Source organism: Aotus nancymaae, unplaced genomic scaffold, assembly GCF_030222135.1.
Source record: "Aotus nancymaae isolate 86718 unplaced genomic scaffold, 86718_ANA_hifiasm-v0.15.2.pri h1tg000040l, whole genome shotgun sequence".
Lineage (NCBI taxonomy): Eukaryota > Metazoa > Chordata > Mammalia > Primates > Aotidae > Aotus > Aotus nancymaae.
The window spans coordinates 15906109-15922696 of NW_026988454.1; the positions used below are offsets into that span (position 1 = coordinate 15906109).

Sequence of the window (16588 nt, forward strand, 5' to 3'; positions counted from 1 at the left end):
ACATACAGAGGAACCAAATGCCAAGAGGTAACACGAAGATCTGGGGTTTCCCTCATCACTTCTGAAAGCTTTTGGGACACCTCTAAGTGCTCTCTATCCCTCCCCACGGCTTTCCTGGGCTTGCTTTTGAATCTTTTCAGGATGGTAGCATCTTTAAAGATTTTCCATTCTCCGTTACTGCTTTCCTTTTATTTCTGTGTTTTTCTCTTCTGCCACACCATCCAGTGGAGTTTTAGTCAAATGAACATGATTTAAAGTTTGAACTCTAACAAAAATTTCAGATAACTTTTGCCCTGCCAAAAACACAGTCAATGTCAAGAAAGAGGCAGGCAGTGGAACCATGGTTTGCTAAAAATAACTTAGGTTCTCAGATCTATCAGCTTCCAGCAATCATAGCTTTTCTGCACATTGCTTCTCATGGTTTATTGCTTATATTTCTCCCAATGCATCCATATTAACAGTCATAATGGGTTATGCTTGCCCATTTGAAGTTCCTACAGCTATCATATTATCCTATGAGATACTTTGTATCTTCTGACTCATTTTGCAATACTGGGACTATGATAACAATAAAACGTTTATCAGAGTATAAAAAGCATTCCAAGTTTCCTAAGGTTGCCACAAAAAGATTATGAGGGGTGGGGTTTACAGTGATCTAATGTCACAATTTCCATTTTTTGAAGGTTCTACCATAGGAACTTTCACTTAGTAGTTGATTAGTAAATTTGGTGTTAACTGAATGGATTTAAAAATAAATAATTATGTTTATGGAAAATTCAGAAGCCAGACATATGCCAAAACTGACTTCCCACAAAGACTGATCACATCCACGCCCGTTACCTAGGTTTGTACAAATCATCCAAAGCAATAAACGGTGAGATGCTCTTCACGTTGTTTTTGTTTTGCATTGCTTTGCTTTTCTTCTTTTTGTTTTGGCCAGGACCAGGAAGTCTACTTACATAGGGAGAGACAGTACCTGCTTTTAGGTTCTTATTGCCCCATTTTACTAGCTGGGATGAAGTAGTAGAATACACCATTGGATGGGCCAGAACATGTTTGTCACTCAAATCTCTCTTGTCCTTAACAGATGGCCGCCTGCTTTTTTGAAATGACCCAAAAGATGGGATTCCCTGTACTTTACTCCAAGCATGGCACTTATGGATTTACTCAGTTAAATCAATATGTCAGTAACAATTTCATTCCTCAAATAGTTACTGAAGACCTATTACATCCAATGTGCTATGTTAAGGGTTGAAATTAGCATACTTTTATTTTTATCTTGTATATTGAGATGGATGAACCTCAAAGTTCTATGTTTGCCCTCTATATACATGCTTATCACTGTCTATTGCTAGAAAGGGAATGATATATCAAGAAACATATAACATGGTCTCATATTACTGGTATCAAAATAAGGCACTGCAAGTCTTGGCACCGTTGGCAAGCTAAGAAGAGTTCAGAGGAGAGGAGAATTGGTAGCAAATCAGAGGGGAGTCTACTGAGGCAGAGGGCCTTTGGCACAGCCCAAAAGACAGACAGAAATGAAGCTCTCCAGCTCAGAGTGTCCCACCCACCTTTCTCTAAAATTTAGGGCACCCACCTTCCTCTAAAATTCTTACCATTCATGTGGAATAAATACAATCAAGTAATAATAATAATGATAATTCAAATGTTGAAGATTTGTATCTTCAAAAAAGTCTAACTAAAAAACAAAATTAAGAAACATGTAGTTAGAATTTTAATGTTGAACTTAAAAATACCTTTGTCAAATATCTGATGTATATCTTAAGTCATAATTTTACTTGAAGCAGGACTTCACAAATGTTATTTTTTCTAACCATTAGTTCATGTCTCTAGAATAACTGTGTAGAATTTTCTCTTGTGTCTCACACTTTCTGACATGTAAGTACTCAATAAATCTTGGATGGATGGATGGATGAGTGGATGGACAGATAGACTGATGGACAGATGGACAGAAGGAAGAAAGGCAAGCAGTTAGGCAGGCAAGCCTGCCAGATATCACTTATTGTCTAGGAATAAGAAGTCAAAAGCCCTTTCTTTTATGGATTCAGGAGTTTTGAATCCAGAGCAACTACCCATGTTCCTAGGGGCCGCTTTTCATGCAGACTGACAGCTTCCACAGGTAGCAAGGGGACCCATGACTTCACAGTGGCTGCTGAGCATGTGTTCCACCTGGTCTCACCCTCCTTGTATCTTCCCTGAGAAAGACTCCATAGCTGGGTTTGAGAAACACTGAAGATAACAGAGGACACATGAAAGGCATTATGGTTTCCCCTTTACATCTGGGCAAATGACATTATTTAATTATTATTTATAAAGATTGGCTTTTTAAGTCAAGGTAAGAAACCTGCCTTGGAAATTGATTTTTCCAATGATCATTTCTCAAATGAAAATACTCTAAGCACAAATGTACAGGCTTGACTCTCTCCCTTGTTCATTCTTGCTCTCTTTATCAGCAAGCATCTCTTTCCTGATATTTTTCAAATGAGATTTATAGGCATGCTGCTAGCTTGCTAGAATGCACTGTATTGTATTTTAGAGAAAAAGAAGCCAGGAAGCCTCTTTACTTTGATCCAGTTTCCTGGACTCATTTTTGATGAAGAGACTCACTTTGGACACTGCCCACTGTCACAGATGGAGCAACAAGTAGGAGAGGGTTTGTCACCCACGGGTCCTAAGTCAGCAGCTGAGGAGCACATTAGGGCATCAGCTCACCCTTATGGTTGTATCTGGAGGAATGTTTTACAATTTAATTCAGCAAGTTTTTATATTTAATGAGTGCCTAGCATTGCTCATGCTCTGCAAGAGATACAAATGAGAGACCAGAGATCATATTTGGACAGTTTATAGCAAATTTAGTAGAAGTTATTTTTTTTAATGCCAAGGTTCCAGTCTTAAAGAACCAGCATTAATGTCTTCCATATCATGTGGGCATAAAAGACTCTAATCTTTAGGCTAGAAGGGATCTCAGAGTTGTATAGCACAGTCCACTTGTTTTATAAATGAGGAAACTGAGGTCTAGAAAGGAGAAGGTATTTGGCATAAACCATATCCACAGAATATCTGAAAGTCAAACTGAGTACTCTCAAACTTTTGCCCCTAATCTGTGGCTGCCTCTGTGACCTTGGGCAACTTATTTACCATCTCTGTAAGTCAGTTTCCCCATTTAAAAATAGTGATAATATTAGTTACTGCCTTCTACGGTTGTTAGGAGAATTGAAAAAGTTACTACATATAAGGCACATAATGCCTGGCATAAAGGCTGTATTCTAGAAGTATTCATTATTATCATTATTATTTTACAGTTTTTAAAAAAACAGGTATATCAAAAAATAGACTCTTTTCAAGGCAGGTTTCTTATCTTGACTTAAAAAACCAACCTTTATAAAAAATAATTAAATAAAGTCATTTGCCCAGATGCAAAGGGGAAATCATAATGCCTTTCATGTGTCCTCTCATATCTTCAGTGTTTCTCAAACCCAGCTATGGAGTCTTTCTCAGGGAAGATACAAGGAGGGTGAGACCAGGTGAAACACATGCTCAGCAGCCACTGTGAAGTCATGGGTCCCCTTGCTACCTGTGGAAGCTGTCAGTCTGCATGAAAAGCAGCCCCTAGGAACATGGGTAGTTGCGCTGGATCCAAAACTCCTGAATCCATAAAAGAGCTTTTGACTTCATCTAGAAAGAAAAACTAAGTACCATACTAAGTGGCAGCTTGTCTAATGGAAGACATTGGTGCAGAGCCTGGCTTCCACACTAAGTAGCCGTGTGGCTTTGGGGAAGACATTCAACCTTTCTAAACCTCAATTTCATTATCTGTGCAATGAGGACAGTAGCACCCACTCTACTTCCTGCCAGGTTGTTTAAAAGTTCTGTTGAGATATTGGATAATAAAGCAAGTTATAAATTGCTAAGTACTGTACATGTCAGGAATCGTAGGGCAGAAAACCAGGATCAAAGCCAGAAAGCTCGAGGAGAGCGCTATCTGCAAGGAGCCAGAGCTGGAGCTGGTTCCAGGGTCTGGGAACGAGTCATGTGCCCTTGTTCCTCTCTGGTCCTTTCCTTGACTTCTTTCCTTTGTGGCTTGAGTTGTACAATTTGGTGAAAAAGCTGTGACTTTTGAAAAGGGGATAGATAGGTCCAGTTCACTTGCTCTGGGCCAAGTCTGACCCAAAGAAGAGAAGTTAATACTATTAAATAGATCAATACATCTGGTTCCACACCTTGCTGGCTGTAATGCAAAGGTATTTGGTGTCCCACTGGATGATATATCAGTGGTACTTTGGCAGCTGAATGTGGTTTTATTATCTCCACAGAGTTCAAAATGTTTTCTCCTTTATACATTGGCAGTTGCCCAGGACAACTTCATTTTATTTTACATATATTAAAAAATCTTTAGATTATAAAGAAACCAGATGGCCTCATTTATAAATTAACTGCTAAAAACACAACTCATTATCATGAAGTACAATTTATCACAGAAAAAGATCCTTTTTCTCTTCATAATTTTATTTTTCAAACCTGTGAGTGGGGAAGGATGTCAGAGACTCCTGTTCTCCCTCATCCACATTTTGGAACTCCAGCAAAAATTACTGAAATTAGTGAGCTAGGTAGGCTTAACTACACCAAAAAGTATGCTTCTGCACAGGCATTATAAGTACTAAATAATATGCATTATAACAAACATAATTTCAAAAAACTTGGCAGTCTCCATTTCCTCAGGTTCAGGTTCCTTTTTAATCTGTTTCTCTTATCTACCACTGGGATAGGTAACTAAGATAGTTTTCTACACATGAGTCACAAAAATAATCATTCTATTAATAGATAATGGTGCCCAGTGGTCCACCACTGTTATGGAAGCAAATCCACACACTTCAAGAAACGGACCCTTTTTCCATCTTTCCCCACCCACCTTCCCAATGTCATCTTCCAAATTCCAAACTATAGTGTCTCTGTCCTTAAGAAAGTGTCTTGAGTGTTCCTAGAATATAACATTCTATTTCTTTCTGATCCTATGCTTTCACCCACAAAAGCATTAATTGTCTTCTATGTATTGGGTGCTATTAAAGATAGAGAGAAATAAAAACTCATAAGAAAACGTAAAAGAACCAGGCACAAAAGGAAAAATGTTGGATGATTCCATCTATATGAGTAGTCAAATGCGTAGAAACAGAAGTAGATGAGAGGTTTCCTGAGCCTGAGGGCAGGAGGAAATGGAGAGCTGTTTTTTTTTTTTTTTTTCCCCAAAGAGAATTTTAATGTGAAAAATTATCAGCAGAGATTCTGCCTTCATAATTAGAGTTTAACACAAGTCTTCCAGCCTTTAAAAAGAGTTGTAATATACATAAGGGAAAATACTTTGGCATCATTTAGTGAAAACGGACTATGTGGTCTTTTTTCAGCCATCTCATGTAATTAGGCTCCCAATTACAATTTGAGATAAGTTGATTCCTCAACAGAATGTGCTTAACAGAAAGTGACCAATTACTCCAAAGGACCTTGTTTCAGATTATCTTAAAGCCAGAGTTCACTGATCTCACATTTTATATTTAAAAAGAAAAAAGTTTGTTAGCTGTTTTAATCAACATAAGTAGTAACAAATATCCCTAACTGGATTCTAGAGAGGAAGCAGAAACAACCTGGGCCAAAGAGGAATAAAATTATCCCCTAAGGGTCTCACTTTGGACTTCCACATAAGCATGACCTTGTGGAACTAGATACATATTTTATCAGATAGGTAAATATGTAATATTTAGTGATTAGATCAAAATACATGAGCAGTCTTTAGCATTAATAATTTCATTACTTTTAGGAAATCTTATCCAATATGGTCCTACGTCTCTTAATTTCCTATATGCAGTGATTTTAGTTAAAATCCCAAAGGATATATATGTTTTTCTATAACATCTCCTTTTCTATCATCATACCAAAACAATTAGTATTCTCTTATTCAAGACTTTAGATGTTCGTTTATTCCCTACCCCTCCATCCTCACAGACACAATAATTGCCCAGATAAATAATAGCCTGTGGTTTCCAAGTATCTCACTGGAATTTTTATTCTTTATGCCTTGCAGGATTAGTCCAAGATTAGAATACCCTAAATTTATTTGCCGAGAGCTATGTGTACTCTTAAAATTACTACCTGGAAATTATATTAATTAGAATCTGCCAATTCCCTAGATCCCCCCTGAACAATTTTTTTGCTAATAAACTTCCTCAAAGCACACATGTATAAGTTTCATAACTATTAGAAAATGTTTCAAATGCTATTACATTTGATAGAACCACTCAGTTAACAAAATACTAAATGATAAGTTAAATTGGCTTTTAGAATTACTCAGAAAAACAGTACACCACAAGAATTGTTCTGTACACTTCATTCTCTTCGAATGGTTTTGTGGCTTACGGTGATGATCACATATATTAGTTTCTTGTAGCCTTTTTCATTTTGATCTTCATTTGTAATGGATAACTGGGTTTCCAGGGGTGTGAATCATAGTCACATAATTCACAGTGGGAAAGTATCCATCAATGAGATCAAATTCATATAAATGAAGCATAGTGGACCAAATTGTCTTAATTTGAACATAGGCAAAATTTTCCTCAATACAATGATGACGCCCAGCTCCAATGGCACATAGGCAAACTTTTCTCCTGATGCTGGGTTATCCTGTAAGTAGCGATCAGGATTAAAGTCCAGACGTTCTACCCATGAGTCCTTAAGTCTTTGATTGACAGTGGGAGAAACACACACCTGATGTCCTGGAGGAATGGTATACCCTGCCACAGTCTGAGGACTTTTAGCCATTCTCATCATGGTCATTATAGGAGGTCTAAGTCTTAATGTATCTTTTATACAGCAATCAAGTAAATTTAGATCCTTGAGCTGGTCATAAGTTAAAGGAGGCAGATCCTCTCCAGACTGTTTTCTGTTCTAAGGAACATTTTTCTTGAAGTGTTTTGTCTCTGGCCAAAAAGAAGCCCATCCAAGCACTAGTAGTTGAGGATGTATGCTGCCCTGCCAAGAGCAGTCCAATAAGCATCCCTGCTACTTCATCATCAGTTAAAGGACACCCATCCTTGTATGTAGAATCTAGTAAAGTCTGGAGAATGTCATCAATTTTTTCTTCAGGCTGTCTGCATTTCTGGATTACTTTATAGAAAATATTCTTCATTTCCCGATGAGCTCTGTCCCTGTGTCTGAAACTAGGCAAAGGCAGCCAACCTGGTAACAGTCAGGCTGCGTGGCTGAAACCTCCATCCAAATCCGCGTATAGCTGTGCCACCTTTTCATTGAGTTGACTTCTGATTTCCTTTTCATGCAAACAATGGCTAGCTCTTAAAATTATGAGCTCAGAAAGAGCTTCAAACACATTTTTTTCTCTACTTTCTCCCCAACTCTGAAAGTATTTCTTTGTTTCTTTTTCAATTATAGAAACATGCTGTTTAAAGTGGGCTATGTTAAGGTCACTTTTTAACATTTTCTTCTGCTCCAAGAAAACTTGATTAGGCACATCGTATGCAACTCCCTTCCCAAACACAGGTGTTGTCAGGCGACCGTAGACATCTTCTGCATTCAGGTCTTCATTTTTACTATTAAAAAGCGGTGCAGCTGCATCACTCCCCAGAAGGTAAGTGAACTTTTTGCCTACCATGGTAAAACTAAATACAGGTCCATACTTCTCATATGCATTTTCTAGAAATTCAATTGGACTTTTCCCAAATGCTATGGCATGTCCAAGGAATGGAATTGGGAAAAAATGTATGGAAGACTCTTCTCCCCTACTGGCAGCTGGACCAGGTGGCCAGCGGCAAGACAGAACAGGTAGATCAGGCTGAGAGTGAAGGCGCAGGCAATCAGCAGCACGGACAGGAGGTTGCCGCCTGTCACCTTCTCGTTGCCTGACCCAGCATCGACCCGCCCACCTGCAGCAAGCCCAGCAACATCATCCTGACCGCCGCCTCCACTTCACTTCGCTGGAGATGCTGGAGGCCGAGGTCGCCACCGCTCCTCCTAATCGATGGAGCAAGAGAAGCTGGCAGATGGGCGTCTACAGGTGGCCCCGGCCCCCAGGTCTCCTACTAAACCCAGCCCCAGCCCTTGGGTCCCATGCGTGCCACTCTGTGCGTCCGGAGAGCTGTTGTTTAATGGGTACAGAGTTCGCCTGGGATGATGAAAAAGTTCTGGAGATGAATGTTGATAACGGTTGCACAACAATGTGAATGCACTTAATGCCACTAAGCTATACACTTAAAGACATCAAGATGGTAAACTGTGTGTTACTTATATATTACCGCAATCCATTTTTTAGAGCATAACAAGAAAAATGAGTAAGACATAAAGTCTGCCCTCAAAGAGCTCACTGTTGAGTTGGAATGAGCAGAAAACCTTAAATCAAAATGGCAGATGCAGTAACACCGAAGCCTGGGAGACTCAGCCTGGTGTCGGGGAAGTTTCCTGGAAGAGGGGATGCCTGGTCATGTCAGTTAAAAAGGTGGAAGAGCAAGTCAACCAGGCATATGGGGATGTCTGGGATGAGATGAGTAGCCGGATAAGGTGCGGAAAGAGGAGCCCCCGAGAAGGCACAGGAGGGGAAGAAAACTCAGGGTTTGTGTGGGGAACTCACTCATCTTAGTGCTGCAGAAACAAGCAGAGTGGCAGACGTGAGGCAGCGGTACTTCTAAGCTTTTGCTCATGGTATCATTTCCACCACGATGTCCTTTCCCATCTGGCCCCTGCTCCTCATGTCATTGAGACAAATCTGAATCATCTTCCCCAAATCAGTGCAGGGGCCATTTTCTCTATGAAACGTTCTCTTCCCAAGGTAACTTAATGATTCTCTCTCCTTTCTCTAAACTCTCATTTCTCTGCCACCATTTTGCTCCTAATCATATACTATTTCTGGGTCTAATTTTCCCTCACCTGTATTTTGAGCCCCTTGAGGGCAGAGACCATGTATTTTTTTTTTCCCTTGCAGGACCTAGCAGGCGAGATTAGAAATTCTTTCCAATAAATGTTCTTTGGAGTCAAATTCTTCCTGAATTTCCGACTACCAGTGTCTAAGAAAATAAAAATGAAACGCAAAAGCAAATTCTACAGAAGAAATGTTTCTTCCTGAGAAGGAATTCATGTATGATAAAGAAATTCAGGAATATGAGGCTGTTCAAGATCTCCAAACCTCAGAGTTACCCGGAAGTCAAGTAAGTATTTTCTCTGTCATCACAGAAAATCAGCAGTTCCACATCCTGGAAGTTGACTTACTATTCGTATAGAGACAAGTGAAATGGGCTCTTGGCTTAACAGTCTCCTGTTAAACACCAGTCTCCTAAGGGCTATATTAGAAAAAAATTTAGTGCACTAAAGAGGTATAGACCTGGAGTTAGAAGGTATGGTTCCTGGCCTTTCTTCTGGTGGTATTGTGTGGATTTGGGCAACTAACTTAATTCTTCTTTGTCATTTTTCTCCTTAGTATACAATATAAATTTATACATATGTTTGTAGATAATCTTATTCATTTATATAATACGTAGCAGGTAAGCAAATTAAACTACAGAATGAAAAGTGGAAGGGAAAGATGACCTAATTTTTCACTGACCTTTACTGATAATTATTCACATACTTAAATCACAGGATGCTACAATGCCAAGGCTGAGAAGATGTCTTTTCATATTGTGTGGAGGATGGTTCTCACTGTCCACCAAAATTCAAGCTTCTTTCCCACAATGTACAGTAACCACTGGGAGGGGGCTTCTTATCCAGAGGCTACATTTCTCAACCTCCCCTCTGCAGCTATGGGCCACTATGTCACTAGTTCTCCTCCATGGAATGGGAGCAAAAGAGATGTGTCAGGTCCAGGCCAAGGCAATCAAGAAGGCTATATCCTCCACCTTCACTTTCCTCATCATAAAGCTAGATGCAGAGGACTTCAAGGTTGCAGGGGATTACACAGCTGCAGAAGGAAGGAGATTGGTTCCCTGCATCACCATGTGGAATAGAGTCACCATCAACAAAGAATACCAGCAATGGACTAAAAAAATAATTTTTTACATACTGTGTTCAGTCAGTCAAATTTGAGGAATTTGGTAAGGTAGCTACCATTATTTTCTAACATAATATGCAGATATGTTTCCTTTCTTTCTGTACCATACACACACATACACACACACACACACACACACACACATTCATTCCACAAAAGGAATATCACTGAAAAAATTAAACAAACAAAACATACTGTAGTTGTTATGGCTAATCATAATTTCTACTACATTTCAGAAGATGTTTAAATTATTTAAGTTTGGTAAACATATTTTTAACATAAATATTATTATTTATTGTCATTTATATTTATTAGCATTACTAATCAACCACTCATCTAACACTCTACTGAGGACTCATGAAATGTATTTATATCAAAACATTAGAAGCCTACATGGTAGATGATGCATTTTTGTACATGGAAAGAAACACAAATTGGAGGACAGAAAGCATGTAGTGTCACAGAAACAGATATGCTAACACAGAAAAAAAATGTACATCTACCCCACCACTGTATACAAAGCATGAGTGAAAAACAAATTATGATAGAAATCTAATCCAATTACTAAGTGTCAGTGTCATATGCTAATATTAAGGTATATTAAAACTAATATAGATATTGGGGACATGCACAGAATAATCTCTTTACTTACTTGCCATGAGATCCCAATGATCTGCAGACAATGTCATAATATATTAATTGATTGTAGATAGAAAGTAACAAGATTCAATGCTTTTTTCTATTTAGACCTTAAGCCAGTCTACCTATATTTCAATTGTAGAAAAATAATAGTAACCAATCTGATTCTGTGTTGATTACTACATTTATTTTCTTTGCCTGTATGAACCATTTAAACATGAAATGGTTTTAAATATTATGATTTTATAATACATTTGAAGTTAATGTTTTAGGTTTAGAGGTAACTATAAATGCCATAATGTAAACACTACAATTTTGGGGGGAAGTATTGAGAAAGACAGCAGAAGAAAATTGTAGTAATGAAACACGAATGTGTGATATTCACAAAACATTATTAAACTTGTGCTGGATCATCTTGTTTTTGATTAAGACATGTTTTTGAAATTTTTTATCAGCTAGACAATACTTACAAGAGAAAGAGAATATGATGTTGATGTTGGGTCTGCTTAACAGGCCTTAAATTTCATTTTTGAAGGCCTTAAGTGGGCAAGATCCAGATAAAACAGTAATCAAATAAAAGTATTCCTACTTAATTTACATAGACTATAACTCTCTCTACATAGACTTAATAAATTAAACCATGCATTCTAATTCAAGTATCTCATCTTATGAACCTTTCTGGAGCTGAATATCCAACGAGATGCATTAGGATATTCAGGAACACATATATAATCTTTATAAAGGTATGATTCCCCATGCCACTATGTAATCTTTTTAAAAAGTGCCTTTATCATCCAAGTCCTCAGTTTTGTAAAAAGTATTAGTGAAATTCGTAACCAATGTGCTTGACTTTATTGTTTGGAAAATCAAATGAAACAATATATATATTCATTGGAAACTCATATACAGATGCAAACATACTCTTTTTTGGGCAGAGTTTGTTTTAACATTTATTTTAAGTTCTGGAGTACATATGCAGGATTCTCACATAGATAAACTTGTGTTACGGGGGTTTGTCGTACAGATTATTTCAACACCCACGTATTAAGCCTAGTGCACATTAGTTATTAATATTTTTCCTGATCATCTCCCTCCTCCCACCCTCCACCCTCCACCCTCCAAAAGGTCCCAGGGGGTGCTATTTCCCTCTATGAATCCACAAACATATTCCTTTTTTTTTTTTTTTTTTTTGAGACGGAGTCTTGCTCTGTCACCCAGGCTGGAGTGCAGTGGCACGATCTTGGCTCACTGCAACTTCTGCCTCCCGGGTTCAAGTAATTCTCCTGCCTCAGCCTCCCAAGTAGCTGGGATTACAGGTGCCTGCCACCATGCCCAGCTAATTTTTGTATTTTTAGTAGAGATGCATTTTCACCACCTTGGCCAGGCTGGTCTCAAACTCCTGACCTCATGATCTACCTGCCTCAGCCTCCCAAAGTGCTGGGATTACAGGTGTGAGCCACTGCACCCGGCCGAGTCCACAAACATATTCTTTAAAGCAGGGGTCCCCAACCCCGGTTAGAAACTGGGTCACACAGCAGGAGGTGAGCACTGGGTGCACGAGTGAAGCTTCATCTGTATTTATAACTGCTCCCCATCGCCCGAATTATTGCCTGAGCTCCACTTCCTGTCAGATCAGTGACAGCATTAGATTCTCATAGAAACACAAACCCCATTGTGAACTGCACATGTGAGCGATCTAGGTTGCACGCTCCTTGTGAGAATCTAATGCCTGACTATCTGTCACTGTTTCCCATCACCCCCAGATGGGACATCTAGTTGCAGAAAAACAAGCTCAGGGCTCCCACTGATTCTACATTATGGTAAGTTGTGTAATTATTTCATTATGTATTACAATGTAATAACAATAGAAATAAAGTGTGCAATTAGTGTAATGTAGCTGAATCATCCTGGAACCAGCCCCCAGCCCCCGCACTGGTCCATGGAAAAACTGTCTTTCACAAAACCAGTCCCTGGGGCCAAAATGGTTGGGGATTGCTGCTTTAAAACTATCTTAAGTTTAGGCTTTTGATTCCATTGACTCCTGAACTAAACCCAAACAACAGGCAAGGGAGATAATTATTTGCACTCTTTGTCTTATTGGGGGAAGGATATACATATATATAAAGTCCAAGTAACAAAGCAATAGATGCTAAAAAGTTAAAAGATACAGCATACTCTTTAACACTAATAATCCAAAAGCCTTTAAAAATAATAACAGCACACAAAAAGGAAAAATTCTTAAAAGTGCCATCAACTAGAGGAATATGACATTAACCACCCAAAGACTTTGGTGAGCCAGATGTGGTGGCTTATGCCTGTAATCCCAGCACTTTGGACCCAGGCTGAAGGATGAGAAATAAGCTGTGAGGAAATTTAAGTCGTCTGCCTGGAAAAGACCAAGATCTCAGAGTAGGAATCCTTCCCTGCGGGAGAGACAGGTGGGGCAGCTGTTGTAACCAATCTTTCTAAAATAAAGCCTGCCGTGCAAAACGGAACCTGGCGGATCACCTGAGGTCAGGAGTTTGAGATCAGCCTGGCCAACATGGTAAAAACCCGTGTCTACTAAAAACACGAAAACTAGCTGGGCATGGTGACATGTGCCTGTAGTCCCCACTACTCAGGAATCTGAGGCAGGAGAATCACTTGAACCTGGGAGGCAGAGGTTGCGGTGAGCCGAGATCACGCCACTGCACCCCAGCCTGGGTGACACAGCGAGACTCTGTCTCAAAAAAAAAAAAAACTTTGGTGAATTCCTGGAAGACAGATGATTGCTGGTGGGTGTAGTAAGAGGAGATGGAGCATCTGAACTAAACTCAAGCACAGCAGAGACCACAAGCGTGAGAGCCATTGTTCATATGAACCCAGGCTGCATGATGAGAAATAATCTGTGAGGGAATGTAAGTTATCTGCCTGGAAAAGACCAAGGTCTCAAGGTAGGGATTCTTCCCTGCACAGGAGATGAGTGAGACAGCTGTTGCTACCAATCTTTCTAAAATAAGGCCTGCCTTGCAAAAGTGGACCCATGCCTGCACGCACACGCACGCACATGCGCTCACTCACACACATACTCCATGGGCATACAACAAAAACTGACAGGCAGAGAAAGAGGAAAAGAGAAGGGAGAGAGCAAATGACCCATATTCTTTAACTTTCATAGCAAGATGTCAAGACATTCTGCTTGAAGTTGATAAACCAAGAATAAGAGCCATAGGCAAATCATTAGAATCATAAAAACTGGTCAGAAATGGTTTCCACTAATGAAGACACAGAAGAGAATATGGCACAAAGAGGGACTTGACACTTTTTCATTTAATATCCAACTGCACTTGAATTATTTTGCTTCATGCACCTACCTAATGGGTTTTCAAAAACAGACCTAAAACAACAAATTAGTCCACAAAACATGCATTATGCTCACTACATGCACATTTTATTGCCCACTTTTATAATCTTACTGAGACAAACAGCTTTCTCCATACCAAGGTGCCTGGGGGATGCTGACAGGCATAGGAGAACTAGAAGTTTAATTCAACATAAATAGTTATCTTTGGGGAGGAGGAAAGTGACAGCTTGTTTCTCCACTAAGTGATGGTGTGTCGCAATACACAGGAAAAGAAAAGCAACAATGTCTTTATTTAACATTTTGACAGTTTGCTCATCACAAATTTTTGCACTAATTTTGATTTTTTAAAATATCATATTAAAGTATTACCTCTTGGATTCGATTTTTTTTCTTAAATTTTGTGTCAAAACCAGTGGCTCATTCACCTCACACATCTCACACCAGTCCTGGCCCCGTTATGAAGATGAGAAAGGACAGTCACATCACCTCCATATCATGCCTTCTCCACAGTAGCAGCACTGAGCTGCTCATCCAAACCACACACATCAAAACACAACTGAAAATTAGGAAATGAAGAACCTTATCAACAGATTAACTTATTGTATCTAATGCCTGAGGCAGGCATATACCCCACTTAAAAAGTTACAACAATTGAGCCAGGCATGATGGCTTATGCCTGTAATCCCAGCACTTTGAGGGGCTGAGGTGGGTGGGTCACCTGAGGTCAGGAGTTCAAGACCAGCCTGGGCCAACATGGTGAAACCCTGTCTATACTAAAAATAATAAAAGTTAGCCAGGCGTGGTGGCACACACCTGTAATCCCAGTTACTTGGGAGGCTGAGGCACAAGAATTGCTTGAACCCGGGAGGCAGAGGTTGCAGTGAGCCAAAAACATTGCACTCCAGCCTGGGGGACAGAGTGAGATTCTGTCTCAAAATGAATAAATAATTAATTTTTAAAAAGTTATAAAGATTGCCCTGTTCGACATAGTATAAGGCCAATACCTCACCTTACAACTCGTCACAAGATCCACTGGCCTTGTCTATGGATCAGGCTTATTTTCAAAGATGGCATCCCATGACATCCAGCAGCACAGACATCTCACCAGCATGAAATCCCGCTGGAGTGCAATCTAGTTGCAGAGAGCAGCACATACGGTATGCTGAGTGACACGTTTCATGTGTTTTGTACTCTATGCAGAGGGACATTCATACATATATTGATATGCTATTTCACTATATATCAACTCCATGAAACAGGAATTATTCTCTCCTATTTTAGTGATGATAAAACCAAGGATGAATGTGATTAAATTACTTGCGCAAAATTATAGAAGGAACTCGATCTTGAAATAAGGTTTCATGGCCCCAGGATCAGTGTTGTTTCCTCCACAGTCGTCTCAAAATATCCAACCATGGTGAACTAAAGTCGGATAATATTTAGAATTCAAAGGAAAATTAAGCACTCTAAATCTTTGTTAAAATTATCTGAGATTTAAGCATGAGTAGAGATTACTTTGTAGAAACAAGGGCTATAAAAGCAGAATCTGTCTATAAGAAATTAAAGCAGCTTATTTAAGAAAGAAAGGCATTTCTAACACTGAGTCAAAAAATAAAAAGAATCATAGAAGTAATACGTACAAATAACAGCCCATCAGTGCTCAGATTACACAGCCCAGGTGGACTGCGGGTAGTGGAGTTGGGCTGTCTATAAGTGAGTGTATAATAGAGGGAAAAATCATTGTGTATAAAAAGTTCTGCATTCGTACATACAAGTGCCATTACTACTGATTTTAGCCTAACTTCAAGTCCCAACATTGATTACCAAGTTAGTTGTTGCTAGTGTTTGGTTCTCTAATGCAATCCTGCTTATGTTATTTCCTTATAGTTGAGCTTAAATGGCCATCTTATCATTTTTTGAAAGTCTCTGGTTTTACCTTAACCTATACATCTCAGAAGATTTAAAAAAATTAAGATTGATGGAGAAGTAGCCTTAATAGAAACACTTGAGACCACAGAAGTATGGGTTAGATTTTAGGAAAAGTCTCCTACAACTAGAAGGATGATGAGATACTAAAAACACAACCAAGATGACAGCAAAAATTTCCTTTACTGAATATTTTTTAAAATAGACAATTATCTTGCACAGAATTAGTCATGAGAATCTTTCAAGATGGAGCAGGCTGTTCTTGTCTGTGAGCTGTTTGTTTGTCTGTGTGCCTCATCTTCAAGGAGAGTTGGTGGAAATAAAGCAACGGGCAAAATCTATAGTCAACTGGATAGAAATCTGCAAATTGAGGAGTTTACTTAATCCTTACCAAGGACTTGAAATTTTATAACAAGCGACATGCTGAGGACTCTCTAAGGGTCTTAACTGCCAGGGGAATCAAGTCATCTGACTTTAAATCATCTTTTGTCTCAATGACACGACTAACACCCTGGAAAAGTAACAAATAGGAACCACTTCTGCCATTGCCGCAGGTATTCAAGTAAAAGAGCTAAAGGCAGGAATGGAATTTAGCAGAACCCTGCTGCAAATGATAA

The 16588-nt window shown here is 39.1% G+C and overlaps 1 protein-coding gene and 1 pseudogene across 4 annotated transcripts in view; both read right to left on the reverse strand.

Annotated features, from left to right (window-relative positions):
- ESR1 (estrogen receptor 1) overlaps window positions 1-16588 on the reverse strand; it is a 452118-nt gene that overhangs the window by 96226 nt on the left and 339304 nt on the right. The gene's annotated exons all lie outside the window — the stretch shown is intronic.
- Window positions 6467-7973, reverse strand: LOC105717194 (lanosterol 14-alpha demethylase-like; annotated as a pseudogene).